This window comes from Mobula hypostoma, chromosome 10 (assembly GCF_963921235.1).
Source record: "Mobula hypostoma chromosome 10, sMobHyp1.1, whole genome shotgun sequence".
Classification (NCBI taxonomy): Eukaryota; Metazoa; Chordata; class Chondrichthyes; order Myliobatiformes; family Myliobatidae; genus Mobula; species Mobula hypostoma.
The window spans coordinates 19,155,795-19,179,643 of NC_086106.1; the positions used below are offsets into that span (position 1 = coordinate 19,155,795).

Genomic DNA, 23,849 nt, shown 5'->3' on the forward strand with positions numbered 1-23,849 from the left:
CTCACGCTCCAGCCAACTAGAAAGCCAGGATGTGCAACTGAGAACCTTACCTTGTCACTGGCCTCTGCTCCCCTCTGGGAATGTCGGCTCCCGACACTGACCTGCCCACTCCTTCTTTCCCTCCCTGATTTCGTGCTGCCAGTCCTCCAGCATATCTTACACCCTTCACTGCTCACAGTAACAGCATTGCCTTCTGCTTCCTGTTTGTGTCTCTGCCTCTCTCTCTCTCAGCTAATGGCTCTGACAGTCTGTTTGTACAAAGTGCAGGCAGCTTGTCAGAGCCAGCATCTGACCCTGTGCTCTGTGGGGTGGGAGGGAGAAATGAGGCAGCAGATTGGAAGTTTGAAAAGTTTGAAATGAGCTGAGGGAAGGTGGAAGGAGAGAGAGAGAAGCAGGAAGGACAAGGTGAGAGAGGTCACAGGGTTAGAGGGAGAAACTCTCCAAGGCCAGGATACCAGACTAATATCCAAATCTGTGCCATCTTCCTCACTGCCTCCTCTGCACCCTGTGTTCCAGACACTGGGAATCTCCCCGACTTTGTGAATGTGTGGCTCTCCAAAATCTGATCCAAGTATATTTTAGCACAATACTGCATTTGGGGGCATTCCCACAGAGACGGACTGAGAATTATTCCTTTCAATCTCATCCAAATGACTGCTGTTACCTGGATGAAGGAAGCCTCTCATTGATGGGAATCGATCCCATATTCCTGAGTATTAGATGACAGCTGACACTAAGATAGATGGTATTGTGGGGAGTGAAGAAGGTTAGCAACAATTACAGTGGGATCTTGATCAGCTGGGTGGGTGAGATGAGGAATTACAAATAGAGTATTATTCAGATGAGGATGTCTCAGAGCGATTGCAGAACATTCTCAGTGTGGAGGGTGAGCAAACAGAAGTGGTTGCACACATTGGCTCAAATGACAATTGGAAGAAAAAATGGATGTACTGCTGTGCAGTGAATATAGGGAGAAAGAAAAGATGTTAAAATGGAAGACCCCAACAGTGGTAATCTCTGGATTATTCCCAGTACCATGTGCAGGTGAGGTTAAAAATTGAACTGATCGTAGATTAGTACATTGCTGAAACCTTGCACAGGGAGCAGGAATTCAGTTCAGTTGAGCAATTCAAGAAGGATTACAATTAAAAATAAAATGTTGGGAACTATAGATGAGTAAATCCAATATCTCTGGTAGGAAGCTAATATAACGGAGCAAAAACTGGTGAGAAATTAGAATGGGAAGATTTTAAAAACATCAGAAGGCAATTTACAAAAACAAGGAGGCAAAACATCGAATACAAAAGTAAGTTAGCCAATAATATTGAAGAGGTTACCAAAAGATTCTGCAGATACATAAAGTGTAAAAGAGAGGCGAGATGGATATCAGACCACTGGAAAACGAGGCTGGAGAGGTAGTAATCGGGGACAAGGAAATGATGGACAAACTGAACAAGTATTTTTCAAACAAACAACAGGAATTCTGCAGATGCTGGAAATTCAAGCAACACACATAAAAGTTGCTGGTGAACGCAGCAGGCCAGGCAGCATCTCCAGGAAGAGGTGCAGTCGACGTTTCAGGCCGAGACCCTTCGTCAGGACTAACTGAAGGAAGAGTGAGCAAGTGATTTGAAAGTTGGAGGGGGAGGGGGAGATCCAAAATGATAGGAGAAGACAGGAGGGGGAGGGATGGAGCCAAGAGCTGGACAGGTGATTGGCAAAAGGGATACGAGAGGATCATGGAACAGGAGGTCCCGGAAGAAAGACAAGAGGCGGGGGAACCCAGAGGATGGGCAAGGGGTATATTCAGAGGGACAGAGGGAGAAAAAGGAGAGTGCGAGAAAGAATGTGTGTATAAAAATAAGTAACAGATGGGGTACAAGGGGGAGGTGGGGCATTAGTGGAAGTTAGAGAAGTCAATGTTCATGCTATCAGGTTGGAGGCTACCCAGACGGAATATAAAGTGTTGTTCCTCCAACCTGAGTGTGGCTTCATCTTTAGAGTAGAGGTGGCCGTGGATAGGCATGTCAGAATGGGAATGGGATGTGGAATTAAAATGTGTGGCCACTGGGAGATCCTGCTTTCTCTGGCGGACAGAGCGTAGGTGTTCAGCAAAGCGGTCTCCCAGTCTGCGTTGGGTCTCGCCAATATAGAAAAGGCCACATCGGGAGAACCGGACGCAGTATATCACCCCAGTCGACTCACAGGTGAAGTCACAGAGGACCTCATCCGTTTCCTCCGTCCAACGCGACACTACTTTTGACACCGTGACCTCCCGCTTCACTTTCTCTTTGTAAGGCGGGAGGAGGAGTATGGGCTGATGATCCGATTTTCTGAAGTGAGGTCCTGGGACGGAACGGTAGGCATCCTTGACCGCTGTGTAGCAGTGGTCAAGTATATTCGGGCCTCTAGTGGGGCAGGAGACATGCTGGGATAACTTTGGCAGCGCCTTTCTGAGGTTGGCCTGGTTAAAGTCCCCGGCTGTAATGAGCAAAGCTGCAGGAGCTTGTCAGTGCCACTGTGTCCGATCACCACCCAGTGTTGATCAGTAGGCAGACACCACCTCCCCTCGTCTTGCCTGAAGACGCCGTGCGGTCCATCCGATGGACCGAAAATCCCTCCGGTCGGATGGCACAGTCGGGCCTGGCAGGGGAGAGCCAGGTCTCAGTGAAACAGAATACACAGCAGTTCCTCATCTCCCTGCAGTAGGTGAATCTCCCTTTAAGATCATCCACCTTGTTCTCTATGGCTTGCACATTAGCTAGCACGATGGTGGGCATAGAGACCCAGAAGCCCCTCAGCTTCAATCTGACCAGCAGCCCAGCTCTTTTCCCACGCTTCCTCGGTAAATAGTGCATCTTTCCAGGTTTCCATCGATATCAGTGTGTTGTTGTCAGCTCTTTGAGATAGGTGGACGCATCCCGTGGGGATCGATCGGCTGGTCGCGTCGTTGGACAGTCCGGGTCGGGCCGAGTGGGGGAGTCTTCGCTGCCACTTCCAGCTGCCGAGGGCTGGGCTGTCGATTGGGTCGGACCCCGAAGCCGACACTAAATCCCGGATGGCCGGGCTCCTGGCTGAAACAAGTCTGCAAACCGAGTCACCGTTGCGGAGGCCTCCACTCCAGCCGAGCCTCGCGCTCGATTTCCGAGTTTGGCGGTGGAGGTCTCATCTTCCAGCAGCTGTGGATGGCCACCAATGGGGATTTACGGTGGTCGCTCCGGGGAAGCGTCTGGGGCACCTTGAGGTCTCCGCCGTCACTTCTGTGTGGTCGTCTGCTCCGGAGAGGTGCTGGTCGGAATGGGCCGTGTCTCCAAGCGCTCCGGCACGGTAGCAGACCGCGGGTCTCCGGGAACGTGGTCGGGTCCAGGTGCGGTCAGGAGTTTAAGAAGCAGTTCTGGCGCGGTGGTCTCCAGCTGGGTCAGTAGCTTCGCCAGAGTGATGTTGAACTTTATCTTTCTAAACTGGAGTTTTAGAAGGGTTTCTCAGGTACAGGACAGTGGAGAGGGCAGTTTGCTCGGGACGGCTCACGCAAAGTCGCCGGTTACCGGCGTCATCTTCGACAAACTGCACAGGACCAAAAGTAGGGTCGTAAATTTAGTTGGCTCCAACTTGGGTATCAGCCTACAACGTACCCAGGACATCTTCAAGGTGTTGTGTCTCAGAAAGACAGCGTCCATTATTAAGGACACCCAGCACCCAGACCCTTCCCTTTTCTCACTTTTACCATCAGGTGGGAGGTGCAGAAGCCTGAAGGCTCACACTCAGCGATTCAGGAACAGCTTCTTCCCCTCTGCCATCCGATTCCTAAATGGACATTGAACCTTCGAACACTCCCTCACTTGTTTAATATATATTATTTCTGTTTTTGCATGATTTTTAATCTATTCAAGATACATAAACTGAAATTTATTTATTCATTACAACCCGGATCTGGACCATACCCTCCAAATATCCGGTCCTGCCTCTCGGTTTTTTTGCACTACCTTACTTTCCATTTTCTATTTTCTATTTATGATTTATAATTTAAATTTTTAATATTTACTATCAATTTGTACTCCAGGGAGTGGGAAGTGCAGAATCAAATATCACTGTGATGATTGTGTGTTCGAGTATCAATTATTTGGTGACAATAAAGTATAAAGTATTTATTTTTTCTTTTATATTATGTATTGCATTGAACTGCTGCTGCTAAGTCAATAAATTTCACGACACATGCCGGTGATAATAAACCTGATTCTAATCCTGATTCTGGATGTCAAACTGACCGATGGGAGTAGTGACTGCTACCGTCACAGTCCTCCCGATACTGGACGGTCTTAGCAGTCCTGATAGTTGCAGTCTGGGACATTCAATCGTGCCCACAGAACCTCGTCTCTGTCCTGCTGTCTGAGGAATCTCCTATCATCACTGCATTCCTCTTCACCTCTCTGCTTTTCTGCGCCACATCACCAGATCAGTGCCAGAGACCCGGTCCCTCTGGCTCCCCACTGGCAGGTCAGCCCCCCAATATTATCTGAAGTTAAATACTTATTATTGAGGGGAACAGCCACGGGTGTTCTCTGCAGAAGCTGTCTATTTCCCCTTCTTCGCCTGACATTCACCCAGTCATTTGTCTTCCCCAACCTAAGGGTAACTAGCTCCTTGTACCTCCTGTCGATCACCTCCTCATTCTCCTGTATGAGTTGAAGGTCATCGAGCTGCAGCTCTAATTCCTTAATACATTCTCTCAGTTGCTGCAACTCGCTGCACCTGGAGCAGATGTGTTCACCTGGGAGACTGGAGTCTCCCAGACTTCCCACATCCCACACAGAGTGCAAAACACTGCCCCTGGAGCCATTCCTGCTAAACTTCTATGCCCTAATAGATGAGGAATGAACTAATGGGAACAGAAAGCTAGAAACCTTATGGTCTTATGGAAGGTGGAGCAGGACTAAACAGAGGAAATCCATGAGACATAATCTCTCACACACAGACCCTTGCTCACTAATCCTAATCTACCCCAAGGCCATTTGGCCCATCGAGTCTGTTTCGCCATTTTATCATGGCTGATCCATTTTCCCTCTCAGCCCCAATTGTCTGTCTGCTACCCATATCTCTTCATACCCTGATTAATCAAGAATCTATCAACCTCTACCTTGAATATGCCGAGACTTGGCCTCCACAGCCACCTCTGGCAGTGAATTCATCTTCTAAATTAAACCCCTATTTTCTGAGGCTGTATCATCTGGTCTTAGACTCTCCAGTCATGGGAAACATCCTCTCCACATCCACTCTTAACATGGCTTTTCAACATTTGATCGATTTCAATAAGGTCATCCTTCATTCTTCTGAATTCCAGTGAGCACATGAAATGCTCGACATGTGACAAGCCTTTCAATCCCAGAATCATTTTTGAGAATCTCCTTTGAACTCTGCACAATGTCAGCACATTTTTTCTCAGATATGGGGCCCAAAATTGCTCACAGTACTCCATTAGGCCTCACCAGTGCTTTGTAAAGCCTCAACATTACATCCTTGCTTTTATCTTGTAGTCCTCTTCAAATGAATGCTGACATCACTTTTGCCTTCCTCACCACCCACTCAACCTGCAAATTCCTTGAGGGAAGCCCACACAATGACTCCCAAGTTCATTTGCACCTCAGATTATTGAATTTTCTGTCCATTTAGAAAATTGTCTGTCCTTTTATTTCTTCTACCAAAGCGCATGACCGTTCAATTCCGAACGTTGTATTCCATCTGCCTTAACTTGTTAAGCAGCCTCATGGGCAGTGACTTGTCAGAGGCCTTCTGAAAATCCAAGTACACAATATCCACCAATTCTTCTTTGTCTATTCTACTTGATATTTCTTCAAAGAATTCCAACAAATTTCTAAGGCAAGGTGTTCCTTGAGAAAACCATGCTGACTACAGCCTACTTTATCAAGTGCTTCCAAGTATCTGGAAACCACAACCTTAGCAATCGACTCCAACTTCTTCCCAACCCCTGAGGTCAGAATAACTGGCCTACAATTTCCTTTCTTCTGCCTCTTTCCTTCTTGAAAACTGGAGTGACTTTTGGAAATTTCCAGTCTTCCAGAATTATTCCAGAATCTATTGATTCGTGAAAGATCATTACTAATGCCTCCACAGTCTCTTCAGCCAAGTAATGGGAGCATCACCCACTCCTGCTCCCGACACTCTCGAAGTTCCACCATACTGCTCATGCCTTCCACAGTGAAGACTGATGGAAAATATTTGCAACACACATCAAAGTTGCTGGTGAACGCAGCAGGCCAGGCAGTATCTCCAGGAAGAGGTGCAGTCGACGTTTCAGGCCGAGACCCTTCGTCAGGACTAACTGAAGGAAGAGTGAGTAAGAGATTTGAAAGTGGGAGGGGGAGGGGGAGATCCAAAATGATAGGAGAAGACAGGAGGGGGAGGGATGGAGCCAGGAGCTGGACAGGTGATTGGCAAAAGGGATACGAGAGGATCATGGGATAGGAGGTCAGGGAAGAAAGACAGGTCGGGGGGGGGGAACCCAGAGGATGGGCAAGGGGTATATTCAGAGGGACAGAGGGAGAAAAAGGAGAGTGAGAGAAAGAATATGTGTATAAAAATAAGTAACAGAATGGGTACGAGGGGGAGGTGGGGCATTAGCGGAAGTTAGAGAAGTCGATGTTCGTGACATCAGAACAACAGGAATTCTGCAGATGATGTAAATTTAAGCAACACACATCAAAGTTGCTGGTAACAACAGGAATTCTGCAGATGCTGTAAATGTAAGCAACGCATATCAAAGTTGCTGCGTCCGGTGCTCCCGATGTGGCCTCTTATATATTGGCGAGACCCGACGCGGACAGGGAGACCGCTTCGCTGAACACCTGCGCTCTGTCCGCCAGAGAAAGCAGGATCTCCCAGTGGCCACACATTTTAATTCCACATCCCATTCCCATTCTGACATGTCTATCCACAGCCTCCTCTACTGTAAAGATGAAGCCACACTCAGGTTGGAGGAACAACACCTTATATTCCGTCTGGGTAGCCTCCAACCTGATGGCATGAACATTGACTTCTCTAACTTCCCTTTCTGGGACGCGGGGCTTGGTCTTGGAACACAGAGCGTTGGACTTGAACTGGACACTCAGAGCCTTGGACTTCAGGTACCCAAGGGCAGGACGTGGCTCTTGGACTCGGTCTGGCTCGGCTCTTAGACTCGGCTTTGTTAGGCTCTGGGACACAGGGCCCGGACCCTTTCTGCTGAGGATACTTGCCAAGGGAACTGCCCGGGTAAACTGCCAAGGGACTCCTGGACTGGACGAGAACACGAAGCCTTGACTGGACAGGACTGGAAAACAGCGCCTGGAACTTGGAACACAGAACACAGGGCCGGGACCCCTCCTTGGGAACAGTACCTAGGGCCGGGACTCTTCTTTGACACAGACATTAAACACGGGGACACAAAGAGATAGTTCCAAACTCAACAATAAATAGTTCCTTATCTTGGCATGGAAAGGCTCCGGTCTCACTCTGGCAGTTGAACGTGACGGGGATGCAGGCAGGGCTTCAGAAGGAAGGGGAAGGGAACAGTCCAGCAGGGAATTCTTGGTTTGAGAGATATTTATGTGCCAGCCCAAAACGAGAATCAGGTGCCTCAATTAAGGCACCCAATAGAACCTGGGAAAACAGGGAAAACCTGGAATATGGATCGAAGGACCGGACAATGAACCGGAATGTGGACTTCACGGACAAGACCATGACAGTTGGAGGACTGGGAAGCTTTTGAGAACCAGCATAAGTTAACTGAAAAAGTCTGTAAGAAGGTAAAGGTGGAATACGAAAGTAAACTAGCCAATAATATTAATGAGGATACCAACAGTCTCTTCAGATATATGAAGTGTCAAAGAGAGGTGAGAGGTCATATCGGCCCACTGGAAAACGATGCTGGGAGGGTGGTAATGAGGGACAAGGAAATGGCCGAAGAACTGAATAAATACATTTCATCAGTCTTCACTGTGGAAGACACAAGCAGTATGGTAGAAGTTCCAAGTGTCAGGGGTCATGAAGTGTGCTACCATTACCATGGAGAAGATTCTTGAGAAACTGAGGTAGGTGAGTCACCTGGAGCAGATGGTGCACACCACAACATTCAGAAAGAGGTGAATGAAGACAATATAGAGGCATTGGTAATGATCTTTCAAGAAGCACTGGATTCTGGAATGGAGGACTGGAAAATTGCAAATGTCACTCCACTCTTCAAGAAGGGAGAGAGACAGAAGAAATGAAATTATTGGCGAGTTTGTCATGGGGGAGGGGCAGGTAGTTTTTAGGGAGGCTACAGAAAGACTTAAGCAGATTAGCAGACTGGGCAAAGAAGTGACAGATGGAATACAGTGTCAGCAATTGCATGGTCATGCTCTTTGGTAGAAGAAATTAAAGCTTTAACTATAGACTGAGTGGACAGAAAATACAAAACTCTGAGGCACAAAGGAACTGAGAGCAAATGAGCAGTATTCTCTGAAGGTTAATTTGCAAGTTCAGTCCGTGGTGAGGAAGGCAAATGAGATGTTAGCATTTATTTCCAAAGAATTGGAATATTAAAACCAGGATGTAACGTTGAGACTTTATAAAACACTGTTGAGGCCTCACTTCATCTTCCATCAGATTTTATTATCTTCAGCCTTTTGTCACTCCCACCCATCACCTACCAAGGGGGAACAGTTTTCAGGACAGAGTTAAAAGATTTAATGGGAACAGACGGCACAAGATTTCAACCAGAGGATGGTCTGCATATGGAATCAGCTGCCTGATGAAGTGGGTGAGGCAGATACAAGAACAACACTAAAAAAACACTTGGACAAGTACATGGATTGATAGGATTCAGAGCAGGGGTTCCTAACCTTCGGTACATGGACCCCTTGCTTAATGATATTGGTCAATGGCATAAAACGGTTGGGAACACTTGTTTTAGAGGGATGTGGGGTACGCACTGGCAACTGGGCAACTTTGATGCGAAACTTGGTCCACATTGACCAGTTGGGCCAAGAGTCCTATTTCCATGCTCTGTGACTCTGCATGAGATGTTCCAGTTTGTGAAGTCAAACCAGGCAAAGTTTTTCACAGTAAACGGTCAGGTCCTGGGGGTGCTGATATTCTCCAGGGGAGCCAATACCTTGACAGCTTTAAAATTGATTTCTTCAGCATCCAATAACTGCTCCCCTCCTCTGTCCCTTACCTCCCGCCTCCTAATCTCCCTGACCCACAACACTGTCTCTTTCTCATCCTCCACCCTCTGTATCATTCTGGTAATACCATGGGCTCTTAAGTTGGTAAGCAGCCTCATGTGTGGCACCTTGTCAAAGGCCTTCTGAAAGTCTAAAGTTCAAAGTAAATTTATTACCAGAGTACATAGATGCCGCCATATACTACCCTGAGATTTATTTTAGACCATAAGACATAGGAGCAGAATTAGGCCATTTGGCCCATCTACTCTGCTCCACCGTTCAACCATGGCTGATCCCTTTTTTATCTCCTCCTCAACCTCACTTCCCAGCCTTCTCCCCACAACCTTTGATATCATGTCCAGTCAAGAACCTATCAATCTCTGCCTTAAATACACACAAAGTTCTGGCCTCCACAGCTGCATGTGGGAACAACTTCCACAGATTCATCACCCTCTGGCTTAAGAAATTTTTCCACATCTCTATTTTGAATGGACGCTCTTCTATCCTGAAGCTGTGCCCTCTTGTCCTAGACTCTCCCATAATGGGAAACAGCCCTTCCACATCTACTCTGTCCAGGCCTTTCAATTTTCAACAGGTTTCAATGGGATTCCCCCTCATCCTTCTGAATTCCAGCGAGTACAGACACAGAAGCATCAAATGTTCCTCATATTACGACACTTTCATTCCTGGAATCATCCTTGTGAACCTCCTCTGGACCCTCTCCAATGCCAGCACATCTCTTCTAAGATGAGGAGCCCAAAACTGTGCACAATATTCAAGGTGAGGCCTCACCAGTGCCTTATAATGCCTCAGCATCACATCCCTGCTCTTGTACTCTGGACCTCTTGAAATGAATGTTAACATTGCATTTGCCTTCCTCACCATCGAATCATCCTGGCGGAGAAACACACCTGGTCCCTCAACACCAACTCCATAGCAAAGAAAGCCCAGCAGCGTCTCTACTTGCTGCGAAGGCTGAGAAAAGTCCATCTCTCAACCCCCATCCTCACCACATTCTACAGAGGTTGTATTGAGAGCATCCTGAGCAGCTGCATCACTGCCTGGTTCGAAAATTGCACCATCTCTGATCGCAAGACCCTGCAGCGGATAGTGAGGTCAGCTAAGATCATCAGGGTCTCCCTTCCCACCAATACAGACATTTACACCACACGCTGCATCTGTAAAGCAAACACCATTATGAAGGACCACATGCACCCCTCATACAAACTCTTCTCCCTTCTGTAATCTGGCAAAAGGCACCAAAACGTTCAGGATCTCATGACCAGACTATGTAACAGTTTCTTCCCACAAGCCATCAGACTCCTCAATACCCAGAGCCTGGACTGACACCAACCTACTGCCCTCTACTGTGCCTATTGTCTTGTTTATTATTTATTGTAATGCCTGCACTGTTTTGTGCACTTTACGCAGTCCTGGGTAGGTCTGTACTCTAATGTAGTTTTTGCATTCTTTTACGTAGTTCAGTGTAGTTTTTGTATTGTTTCATGTAGCACTATTGTCCTGAAAAAGGTTGTCTTGTTTTAACTGTGTACTGTACCAGCAGTTATGGTCGAAATGACAATAAAAAGTGACGATTTGACTTGAAAGTTTACCTTTATATTTTGGAAGGACTAATCAAAATAGGACATACATGGTAAATGCGAGGGCATTGAAGAATGCAGTAGAACAGAGGGATCCAGGAATAATGGTGCATAGTTCCCTGAAGGTAGAATCTCATGTGGATAGGGTGGTGAAGAAAGCTTTTGGTATGCTGGCCTTTATAAATCAGAGCATTGAGTATAGGAGATGGGATGAAATGTTAAATTGTACAAGGCATTGGTAAGGCCAAATTTAGAGTCTTGTGTACAGTTCTGGTCACCGAATTACAGAAAAGATGTCAACAAAATGGAGAGGGTACAGAGAAGAGTTAGTGGAATGTTACCTGGATTTCAGCACCTGAGTTACAGAGAAAGGTTGAACAAGTTCGGTCTTTATTCTTTGGAGCGTAGAAGGTTGAGGGTGGACTTGATAGAGGAATTTAAAATCATGAGTGGGACAGATAGAGTTGACGTGGTTAAGCTTTTTCCATTGAGACAAGGGGAGATTCAAACAAGAGGACATGAGTTGAGAGTTGGGGGCAAAAGTTCAGCGGTAACACGAAGGGGAACTTCTTTACTCAGAGAGTGGTGGCCGTGTGGAATGAGCTTCCAGTAGAAGTGGTAGAGGCAGGTTCGATATTGTCATTTAAAGAAAAATTGGATAGGTACATGGACAGGAAAGGAAAGGTTTATGGGCTGAGTGCAGGTCGGTGGGACTAGGTGAGAGTAAGCGTTCGGCACGGACTAGAAGGGCCGAGATGGCCTGTTTCAGTGCTGTAATTGTTATATGGTTATAGGGTCTTCTGCAAAAGGCCTCACAAGTCCCTTTCATCTCAGATTTTTGGATTTTCTCCCTGTTTAGAAAATACTCCACACATTTATTTCTCCTACCATGATCATTCATTTTCCAACATTATATTTCATTGGCCACTTTCTCGCCCATTCTCCAAATCCGTCTGTCCATCTGCATCATACCAGTTTCCTCAACACTACCTGTTCCTCCACCAGTCTTTGTATCATCTGCAAACTTGGCAACAAAGCCATCTGTTTCATTATCTAAATCATTTATATACAGCATAAAAAATGTGGGTCCAACACTGCCCCTGCGGAACACCACTAGTCACTGGCAGCCAACCAGCCAAGGATCCTTCTATTCCCACTCGCTGACTTCTTCCAATCAGCCAATGCTCTACCCATCCCAGTAACATTCCTGAAATACCATCGGCTCTTAACTTGCTAAGCAGCCTTATGTGTGGCACCTTGTCAAAGGCCTTCTGAAAGTCCAAATATACAACATCCACTACATCCCCTTTATCAATCCTACCTGTAATCTCCTCAAAGAATTCCAACAGGTTTGTCAGGCAGGGTTTTCCCTGATGGAAACCGCGCTGACTTTGTCCTATCTTGTCCTGGGTCACCGAGTACTCCGTCACCTCATCCTTGAAAATTGACTCGAACATCTTCCCAACCATTGAGGTCAGGCTAACTTGTCTATAATTTCCTTTCTGCTGCCTTCCTCCTTTCTTAAAGAGTGGAATGACATTTGCAATTTTCCAGTCCTCTGGCACCATGCCAGAGTCCAATGATTTTCAAAGGATCATTTCCACTGTCACCACAATCTCTAATGCTCCCTCTTTCAGAACGCTAGGGTGCAGTTTCTCTGGTCTGGGTGACTTATGATCTTTTAGGTCTTCAGCCTTCTCCCTTGTAATAGTAACAGCACCCACTTCTCTTCCTTCCCACACTACAACATCAGGCATGCTGCTTGTGTCTTCCACAGTGAAGACTGATGCAAAATATTCATTTAATTCATCTGCCATCTCCTTGTTCCCCATTTATTATTTCTCCTGCCTCATTTGGTAGCGGTCCTATATCCACTCTCATTTCTCTTTTAATTTCTACATACTACAAAAACCTTTTGCTATCCACTTCGATATTATTGTTAGCTTGCTTTTATATTTTATCTTTTCCCTTCCAATGATTGTTTTCATTGTTCTCGGTAGGTTTTTAAAAACTTCTCAATCCTCTGTCTTCCCAATAATTTCGCTTTGTTGTATGCCCTCTCTTTTGTTTTTACATCAGCTTTGAATTCCCTCATCAGCCACAGTTGTACTATTTTACCATTTGAGTATTTCTTCATATTTGGAATACACATGTCCTGCACCTTCCTCATTTTTCCCAGAAACACATGGCATTGCTGCTCTGCTGACATCCCTGCTCGCAGATCCTTCCAATTTACTTTGGTGAACTCCTCATACCACTGTAATTTCCCTTACTCCACTGAAATATTGCTATGTCAAACTTTACTTTCTCCCCATCCAATTTCAAGTTGATCTCAATCACATTGTTATCACTAGTTCCTAAGGGTTCTTTACCTTAAACTCCCTGATCACCTCCGGTTCAGAATCAGAATCAGAATCGGGTTTGTTATCACCAGCATGTGACGTGAAACTTGTCATCTTCACAGCAGCAGTTCAATGCAATACATAATCTAGCAGAGAGAGAAAAAATATAATAATAAATAAAATAAAACATAATAAACAAACAAGTAAATCAATTACGTATATTGAATAGATTATCAAAAAATGCACAAAAACAAAAATACTGTATATGAAAAACGTGAGGTAGTGTCAAAAGCTTCAACGTCCATTTAGGAATCGGATGGCAGAGTGGAAGAAGCTGTTCCTGATCGCTGAGTGTGCGCCTTCAGGCTTCTGTATCTCCTACCTGATGATAGCTGCTCCGGCCTATGGTCAGGCCACACTTAGATCCCCTCCAGTTCGCCTACCAGCCCTGACTAGGAGTTGAGGATGCCATCGTCTACCTGCTGAACCGTGTCTACGCCCACCTGGACAAGCCAGCGAGCACTGTGAGGGTCATGCTTTTTGAATTCTCCAGTGCGTTCAACACCATCCGCCCTGCTCTGCTGGGGGAGAAGCTGACAGCGATGCAGGTGGATGCTTCCCTGGTATCATGGATTCTTGATTACCTGACTGGCAGACCACAGTACGTGTGATTACAACCACATGTGTCCAACAGAGTGATCAGCAGCACTGGGGCTCCACAGCGGACTGTCTTGTCTCCCTTTCTCTTCACCATTTACACCTCGGACTTCAACTACTGCACAGTCTTGTCATCTTCAAAAGTTTTCAGATGACTCTGCCATAGTTGGATGCATCAGCAAGGGAGATGAGGTTGAGTACAGGTCTACGGTAGGAAACTTTGGCACAAGATGTGAGCAGAATTATCTGCAGCTTAATGTGAAGAAGACTAAGGAGCTGGTGGTAGACCTGAGGAGAGCTAAGGTACCGGTGACCCCTGTTTCCATCCGGGGGTCAGACTGAACATGGTAGAGGATTACAAATACCTGGGGATACGAATTGACAATAAACTGGACCGGTCTAAGAACACTGAGGCTGTCTACAAGAAGGGTCAGAGCCATCTCTATTTCCTGAGGAGACTGAGGTCCTTTAACATCTGTCGGACGATGCTGAGGATGTTCTATGAGTCTGTGGCGGCCAGTGCTATCATGTTTGCTGTTGTGTGCTGGGGCAGCAGGCTGAGGGTAGCAGGCACCAACAGAATCAACAGACTCATTCGTAAGGCCAGTGATGTTGTGGGGATGGAACTGGACTCTCTCACAGTGGTGTCTGAAAAGAGGATGCTGTCTAAGTTGCATGCCATCTTGGTCAATGTCTCCCATCCACTACATAATGCACTGGGTGGGCACAGGAGTACATTCAGCCAGAGACTCATTCCTCCGAGATGCAGCACAGAGCATCATAGGAAGTCATTCCTGCCTGTGGCCATCAAACTTTACTGCTCCTCCCTTGGAGGCTCAGACACCCTGAGCCGATAGGCTGGTCCTGGACATTTATAATATTTACTGGCATAATTTACATATTACTATTTAACTATTTATGGTTCTATTACTATTTATTATTTATGGTGCATCTGTAATGAAAACCAATTTCCCCCGGGATCATTAAAGTATGACTATGACTATGACTCTGATAACAGTGAGAAAACTGCAAGCCCTGGGTGCTGAAGGTCTTTAATAATGGACGCTGCCTTCCTGAGACACCACGGAAGAACTATAGAAGTTTTTGCAAACACGAGGAAATCTGCAGATGCTGGAAATTCAAGCAACACACACAAAAAATGCTGGTGAACGCAGCAGACCAGGCAGCATCTATAGGAAGAGGTACAGTCGACGTTTTGGGCTGAGACCCTTCATCAGGGCTAACTGAAAGAAGAGATAGTGAGAGATTTGAAAGTAGGAGGGGGAGGGGGAGACCCAAAATGATAGGAGAAGACAGGAGGGGGAGGGATTGAGCTAAGAGCTGGAAAGTTGATTGGGAAAAGGGATACGAGGCTGGAGAAGGGAGAGGATCAGGGGACGGGAGGCCAAGGGATAAAGAAAGGGGGAGGGGAGTCCAGAGGATGGGCAAGGCTGTCCACCAGAGAAAGCAGGATCTCCCAGTGGCCACACATTTCAATTCCACGTCCCATTCTCATTCTGACATGTCTATCCACGGCCTCCTTTACTGTCAAGATGAAGCCACACTCAGGTTGGAGGAATAACACCTTGTATTCCATCTGGGTAGCTTCCAACCTGATGGCATGAACATCGACTTCTCTAACTTCCGTTAATGCCCCACCTCCCATCCCTTATTTATTTGTTAGTTTATTTATTACATTTTTTTCCTCTCTCTTTTTTCTCCCTCTGTCCCTCTCACTATAACTGCTTGCCCTCAGATAAATTCGACCTCAGATACCTGCTTGTGCATGAATGTGGTCCAGAGTCAGTGGGAATTAACATTCATTTTATGTGTATGGAGTGTGGATGTGAAGATGGAGGTATTTGAAAATTATATGTAATTCAAAGGGAGCATTCCAAATAACATTGTAACTACAGAATTGTCCTGCTGTTACGTTTCATATTTAGCATATAAAAATGTCACGTAATATTGGGTCAGGCAGGCCTCTTCTTCCAACAGTGTCTGGAGTATGATCTCTGCTGCTTGTTTTGCTGAATAAAGACTTCTATCTCCACCAGCTTCACTGTCTCTCTGGTGACTTCGTTCACAGTCACAACAAGGGCTTTACCTGTGATGGAGTGGACTGTTTCCATGCATTTTTGTAGGCTTTTCTATTCAAGGGTGTTTCCATACCAGTCCGTGACACAACCCACACACTCATCCCACGGGTTCCCGTCCCCACTACTCCCCTCTGCCCTCCGCACCTCCCTCCCTTTAGTTCATGATCCACCTTCCTCTCCCATCAGATTCCATTATCTTCAGCCTTTTGCCACTATTCCATTCCCCATCCGCCTGTCCACCCGCTCACCTGGCGGCACCTACTCTAACCCTTCCCTCGCCTCTTTACCCCGGTCACCTCCCCTCTGTCTTTCAGTCCACAAGAAAGGTCTCAACCCTACTTCGTCTCCAGTTCCACTCGAGATAGAGCTTATTCTACGCGCAAGGGCGTTTGGGTATCTAAAGTCTCCATTTCATTATTTGGAAGACGATCGCAACTGCCATGAAACATTGTTTTCCTTTTTCAAAACATCACAACATGTGACCATCAAATGGGAAGTTCGCTCCCAATGTTCAGCGAGGCTTCAGAGATACCGTACGGAAATAATAATTTATACGGCAATGACCGGGAAACATCACCATTCAGCGCAGGCGTAAAGCTGCTACGCTTTTATTCCAAAACTTTTCAGTGTTTAATCATAAAATTTATAACCTCCAAAATTTTCCTGCTTTGATGAACCATCCACTCTAATTTTGTGAACCAAATGGACCTTTCCGAATTTTTTTAGGCGATTCGATCTCCGCACGTTTTAAAAAAAACCTGACCAATGGTAGAGCAAGTGGTATGACGGAGCTGCGCACAAACCAATGGGTGGGAACATGCGGACCTCCAAACAACCAATAGCGACAGGCGGTCTGCATGTTTCTCCAATCCCGTGGAAGATGGGTGGGAACACCGTCGGTCCTTTTAACCAATGGCGGCAAGGATAGAAACAGGAAGGTGGGACGTCTGCTTCACTAAATCTTCCTGATATTTACTTTGTTTATTCCCTTCTCGTAATTCTTCTTTCGGCAAATAGCCTATGGTGGGAATGGCCTGTGTATGTTTACATCCCGACACTCTCGCAAACATCCTTTTTAAGGTGCATTACCGCCCCTTCTGAACTGGAGTGTGGGTCAACGTGTCATGACCCACATATTTATATTTGACCCCATATTTATATATCATTTTATATAAAAAGATCTGTGCTCTGAAGTAACAGAATTATAATTTTAAGCAATAATCCTCTGATCCTTTCTGCAAAATGCTGTTAATATTAAATCGTATTGAGATAACTTTTAAATCGTCCATCCCCTTGATTGTCTTGTTGATTACAATATTCACACCTCCCATTGTTGTGTTTCTTTATGAAAAACAATGTACTTTAACCCTGTGTGCCCAAACTTCAGTCTCGATATTATCACCTCCTCCCTCCTACTCTTTCCTGCATTCCTAAACTACCCCACTTCTCTCTGGATGCTATTTTAAGTTGAAATAAGGTTTGTATTATCCCACATACAACCTCTGGTTTTCCCACTGAATGTACATCTTTTAGACTCCGGATTGTTGTGCTTGAATCAGACAATATTACAACTCGCATGGTCTCACTTTCTCCACCCACTGCAAAGCCAATAGTCCAGCTGTCATTTCACCTGCATACACTGCAAACATCGTTTATCCTCACCTGCTTTTTCATGTTAAAATCAGGCACTACCAATCCTACCCCTAATCTACAACAGTATTACCGTTTTTGAAACATCTGTGTAAATTTGTAAATATCCATAATTAATATTATTTACATAACATTCAACTATATCTTGATTTAAGTTAACTTCTCTACTTTTCCATCTCTTTCTGAATAATTTAGGATCCACCTCTGGTGCTTCACACAGTCATGGAGTCAGCCCAGGAAAAGACACTGTATCACTCGGGGCCTTGTTACTAATTCCTGTCCTTTCTGCTTTCCCTTCAATGGTCCGTGCAAAATTTCTGAATTTCCTTCTTTCCTTTTCCCAGCATCGATCTAAAAGCTGTTTACTTGGATGATTTTCTCCAGGCCCTTGTACGTTTACCCAATATGTTAACACAAGCTGTGATCTTCTCAGTTGCAGAGGTGTCTCTCCCAACTCCACCTGCATTGCCACCACTGGTGTTGTCCTCATTGCCCCACTGATTAACCTTACTTTCTTACTTTTGGTTATTATTTCTTTAATAAATATTGACCAGTTTTTTTATCAAACCAAATTCCTAAAAATTTAAAAGGATCTATCTGCAGTTTCTAATTTTAATCGATAATCAATTAAATGGAGAGATAAGGCTGAGGACTGAGTTGTTGGTTTACAAGCAAAGGCAGTGTTTGTGAGACTGCCAGCAAGCTGAGACTGATGACAGGGCAAAACTGCAGTCAATGGGATGAGTTGCAATGCAAAAGGGGGACAAAAATCAAAAACAGGTGATGAATGCTGGATTGAAAGTGTTATCTTTGAATTCAGACAGTATACAGAATGAGATAGATTAACTTGTAGCACAGCTACAGATTGGCATGTATGACAGTGTGGGCATCACTGAATTGTGGCTGAAAGAAGATTATAGTTGGGAGCTTGATATCCAGGGATACACATTGTATCGAAAGGACAGGCAGGTTGGCAGAAGGCATGATATGGCTGTGTTGGCAAAAAATTAAATGAAATCATTAGAAAGAGGTGACATAGGATGGGAAGGTGTAGAATAGATGTATTTAAGACAAGGTTGGATAGATTTTTGCATAGTAGTGGAATTAAGGGTCATGGGGAAAAGGCAGGTTAGGTGGAGATGAGTCCATGGCCAGATCAACCATGATCTTATTGAATGGCAGAGCAGGCTCGACGGGCCAGATGGCCGACTCCCACATATTTCTAATCCTGGGAAATCCATTCCCGCTATTTTATCTTTGTTGGCTCAGTTTAGAAATATTTCTGGTTATAATTTGTACCTTAATAAGAGCGAACTATTTCCCCTAAATATGCAGGTTCCTATTTATGGATGTTTACCATTTAAATTGGTGACCGACTTTTTTTTTAATATATTCAGGGGTTAAAATTATGAAAAAAGTATAAGGATTTATTTAAGGCTAATTATTTACCTTTAATTGATCAGATTAAGCTTTTGTTTACTAAATGGTCACCAATGTCTCTGTCATTGATCGGTCGGATGAATGCTATAAAGATGATTATTTTGCCTAAATTTTTATATTTATTTCAAGCGGTGCCAATTTTTATTCCGAAATCCTTTTTTAATAATGTTGATTCCAAACTTTCTTCGTATATATGGCAGAACAAAAATCCTAGGCTAGGTAATGGACATTTTCAGAAATCTAGAAAGGAGGGGGGTTTAGCTTTGCCAAATTTTAGATGTTACTGTTGGGCAATTAATATTTGATATTTAAAATTTTGGTTAGCGAACTTGGATGTAACTTCAAGTCCACGGTGGGTAAATCTTGAACGGAATTCTTTACAAGGGTTTTCACTGGGTTCTATTTTAGGGACTTTGTTTCCCTTTACTCTTCTTAAATTGTATTAACAAATGAATAACCCAATAGTAAAACAAAGATGAAGCCACACTCAGGTTGGAGGAACAACACCTTATATTCCGTCTGGGTAGCCTCCAACCTGATGGCATGAACATCGACTTCTCTAACTTCCGCTAATGCCCCACCTCCCCCACGTACCCCATCCGTTATTTATTTTTATACACACATTCTTTCTCTCAATCTCCTTTTTCTCCCTCTGTCCCTCTGACTATACCCCTTGCCCATCCTCTGGTTCCCACCCCTCACTTGCCTTTCTCCCGGGACCTCCTGTCCCATGATCCTCTCACATTCCCTTTGCCAATCACCTGTCCAGCTCTTGGCTCCATCCCTCCCCCTCCTGTCTTCTCCTATCATTTTGGATCTCCCCCTCCCCCTCCCACTTTCAAATCTCTTACTAACTCTTCCTTCAGTTAGTCCTGACGAAGAGTCTCGGCCTGAAACATCGACTGTACCTCTTCCTAGAGATGCTGCCTGGCCTGATGCGTTCACCAGCAACTTTGAGGAGTGTTGCTTGAGTAAAACATACTTGATGTATATGGTTTCAATTTCAAATATTTTTTGGGTTGAATCAATTTATTTTAGCAGGTCCTATTATCTCTAATTTCTTCTTTCAACCCTCTATTGTGGATCAAGCATATCTGGCTTGGAAAACTAAAGGTATAGTATGATTTTGTGATCTACCTTTGGATAATTGTTTCATGTCCTTTGAACAATTATCTAATAAATATAAATTGCCTAGATCCCATTTTTTTTAGATATTTACAGATTAGAAGCTTTATAAATACTGTTTCTCCTAACTTCCCGAATTTATATTCAACGGATATTTTGGAAAAAATTTTAGATTTAAATCCTTTTCAGAAAGGTGTAATAGCAATTATTTATAATATAATTAAGAAAATATGTCCAGATGTATCTAATAAAGTTAAGACCGTTTGGGAAAGGGAACTTAAGATTAAAAAATGGGGAAAAATTCTTCCATTGGTTAACTCATCCTCTATATGTGCTAAACATGCTTTGATACAGTTTAAAGTAGTGCATAGCGCTCATATGTCTCAGGATAAATTAGGTCGTTATTATTCTCATAAAAATGCAGTATGTGATAGATATCACTTTGAGGTAGCTTCTTTAATTCATATGTTTTGGTCATGTCCTTTCTTGAAAAAATATTGGAAAGATATTTTGATACTGTTTCAACTGCTCTTTTTTTATCAATAATAATCAAAAACAAAGTGTTAAAGTTTTTGTTTTATGGAAAAAAGAAAAAGTAAAAAAGAACCACTACTAACTAAAACAGAGAAAAACCCCTAATAACTAAAAAAAATACCCATTTGGAGCACAGGTCCGGAGTTATACGCCGTACAAGCTCCCATAAAAAAAAGACATCAAACCGCCAACCAAATCCCAAGCATCAGAAAAGGACCATCTTTATTAACTCAACTCAAATGATAATAATGGGCAAAATAACCCCACCTTTTCTCGAAGTCCAATCTAGGATCAAAAGTTCGACTTCTAATTTTTTCCAAACTAGGACATAACATCACCTGAGAGAACCATTGTATCAAAGTGGGAGCAGAGGCATCTTTCCATTTTAATAAAATAGCCCTTCCAGCCAGTAATGTGACCAATGCAATTACGTATTGGTCAGATATAGAAATACTGTGAATATGTTGAGGAATTATACCAAACAAAACTGTCAATTTATTAAGTGTAAATTGATTTTCAAAGCTTTAGAAATTGTAGAAAAAATAGATTTCCAAAATTGTTTCAATACAGAACATGACCAAAACATATGTGTCAATGTAGCTATCTCAGTTTTGCATCTAGCATCTCCTTTGTCAAATAATAACTGTGGACAATTTTAAATTGAATTAGAGAATGACTGGCACAAATCGAAGAAGAGTTAACCAGCTTCAAAATTCGCAACCAATGCTCTATTATTAAGGTCATATTAAGCGCTCTTTTCCAATCTTGCTTAATCTTAAATAAAGGATAATTATCCTGTTGTAATAGTAAATTATAAATTTTCCCTATAAAACCTTTCACTAAAGGGTTCATTTTTAAAATAATGTCTAACAGGTCAGAGTCTTGTATATATGGAAAAATACTTAAATATTCTTGTAAGAAATGTCTGACCTGAAGATATTGCAAAAAATGTGAATATGAGAGAGAGTATTTAGTTACTAATTTCTCAAACAACATCAATCGACCTTTTTGAAACAAGTCCCTAAAGGAAAAAATTCCTTTATTCCTCCAAAAAGAAAAGGTTGGATCACTAAGTGAAGGTTTAAATAAATCGTTTTGATAAATTAAACTAAGAAGGTTATTTTTTTTAAGATTAAAAAACTTTCAAAACTGGTACCAAATTCGTAATGATTGATTAATCATAGGATTTATATTTAGAATAGAAAATTTGGCTAATTGTACAGGTAAAGGAGCTCCTAATAACAAAGTTAAATAAAATTGTTTCACAATTTTCAATTCCGAATCAACCCAAGATGGTCGTTCCTTTTTATCCGTCCAATATAACCAAAAACACGCATAACGTATATTAATCGCCCAATAATACCTTCTTAAATTAGGCAAAGTAAGACCTCCATCCTTTTTTAATTTTTGTAAATGACATTTTCCAATTCTTGGTCTTTTATTATTCCAAACAAAAGATGAAATAACAGAGTCAACCTGATCAAAAGACTTCTTCGTTAAAAAAATAGGAATATTTTGAAATACATACAAAAATTTTGGTAAAATCATCACTTTCACTGCATGAATTCGACCTGCTAACAAAAGTGTAAGTGGATTCCATCTAGAAAAAAATTGTTTCATAAAATCCACTGAGGGAACTAAATTAGCCCTATAAAGGTCTCCATCATTTTTAGTGATGATAATACACAAATATTTAAAAGAATCCGTAACTTTTAGAGAAATGTTATCATATATAGAAGCTGAATCATTTAAAGGAAATAATTCACTTTTATGCAGGTTTAATTTATATCCTCCAGACAATCCAAATTCATATAATAATTTCAATAAGGTAGGAATAGATTCTTCGGGATTCGAAACATAAACCAAAAGATCATCCGCATAAAGGGAGATCTTATGAACAGTCCCATTTATAGAAATTCCTTGAATATTTTTAGCTTCACCAAGTGCAATAGCCAAAGGTTCCAACATCAAATTAAATAACAGAGGACTTAACGGACATCCTTGTCTCATCCCCCGGGAAAGTTGGAAAAAAGGGGATCTACAGTTATTACTAATAACAGTGGCAATAGGGCTTTTATATATCAATCTAATCCATTTATTAAAATTAGTACCAAAGCTAAATTTCACTAAAACTTTAAACAGATATTTCCATTCAACTCTATCAAATGCCTTTTCAGCATCTTGAGAAACAACACATTGGGAGTCTTAGAGAGGGATGAGTATATAATATTTAACAATCTCCAAGTGTTAGAAAAAGAATAACGGCCTTGTATAAAGCTACTTTGATCCTGAGAAATAATTTTAGCTGGTATATTCTCCATCCGATTAGCCAGTATTTTTGAAAGAATTTTGGCATCCACATTTAATAATGAAATAGGTCTACATGAAGCACAATCAGTAGGGTCTTTATATTTCATAACAATTAAAGAAATAGAAGCTTCATACAATGTGTAAGGTAACTCTCCTAACAGAAAAGAATCTTTAAGCATTTCTAACATATAAGGAGTAAGCAAATGTTCAATTTTTTAAATAAAACCCTGCAGTAAAACCATCCAATTCGGGAGCTTTAACAGATTGCATTGAAAGAATAGCTTTCTGAATTTCTCTTTCAGTAAAAGGAGCATCAAGAATTTGCTGATCTTTAACAGATATTCTAGGAAAATCAATCTTTTGTAAAAAGGCATACATATTAGAAGGGTCAGCTTGAAACTGAGATTTATAGAGCTCACCGTAATAGTCTTAAAAATTTTATTAATATCTTAATAATTCCAAGCTAAACTACCATCTCCCTTACGAATTTTTAAAATTTGTCTTTTTGCTCTAACTGCTTTAAGTTCAGATGCTAATAGCTTGTTACTTTTATCTCCAAACATATAAAATTAACTTTCTAATTTAAGCAAATTTCTTTCAATAGGATAAGTTAATAGTCAATTATATTGTGATTGAAGTTCAACCCTTTGTTTATGCCCTCGTTGTTCACGGGAATGGTACCGGAGGATTGGAGCGAGGCAAATGTTGTCCCCTTGTTCAAAAAATGTAGCAGGGATAGTGCAGGTAATTATAGACCAGCGAGCCTTACGTCTGTGGTGGGAAAGCTGTTGGAAAAGATTCTTAGAGATAGGATCTCTGGGCATTTAGAGAATCATGGTCTGATCAGGGACAGTCAGCTTGGCCTTGTGAAGGGCAGATCGTGTCCAACAA

General features: G+C 42.9%; 1 protein-coding gene across 3 annotated transcripts in view; it reads right to left on the minus strand.

Moving 5' to 3' along the window:
• Positions 1–23,849, minus strand: part of LOC134352729 (uncharacterized) — a 71,183-nt gene that overhangs the window by 37,592 nt on the left and 9,742 nt on the right. For 2 of the 3 annotated variants that reach the window (XM_063060129.1, XM_063060128.1), the window contains exon 2: positions 13,174–13,289. The gene's annotated coding sequence lies outside the window, so the exon portion shown is untranslated. Of the gene's footprint in view, positions 1–10,111; positions 10,131–13,173; positions 13,290–23,849 lie in introns of those variants that run through there. The other variant, XM_063060130.1, reaches the window with a different exon arrangement.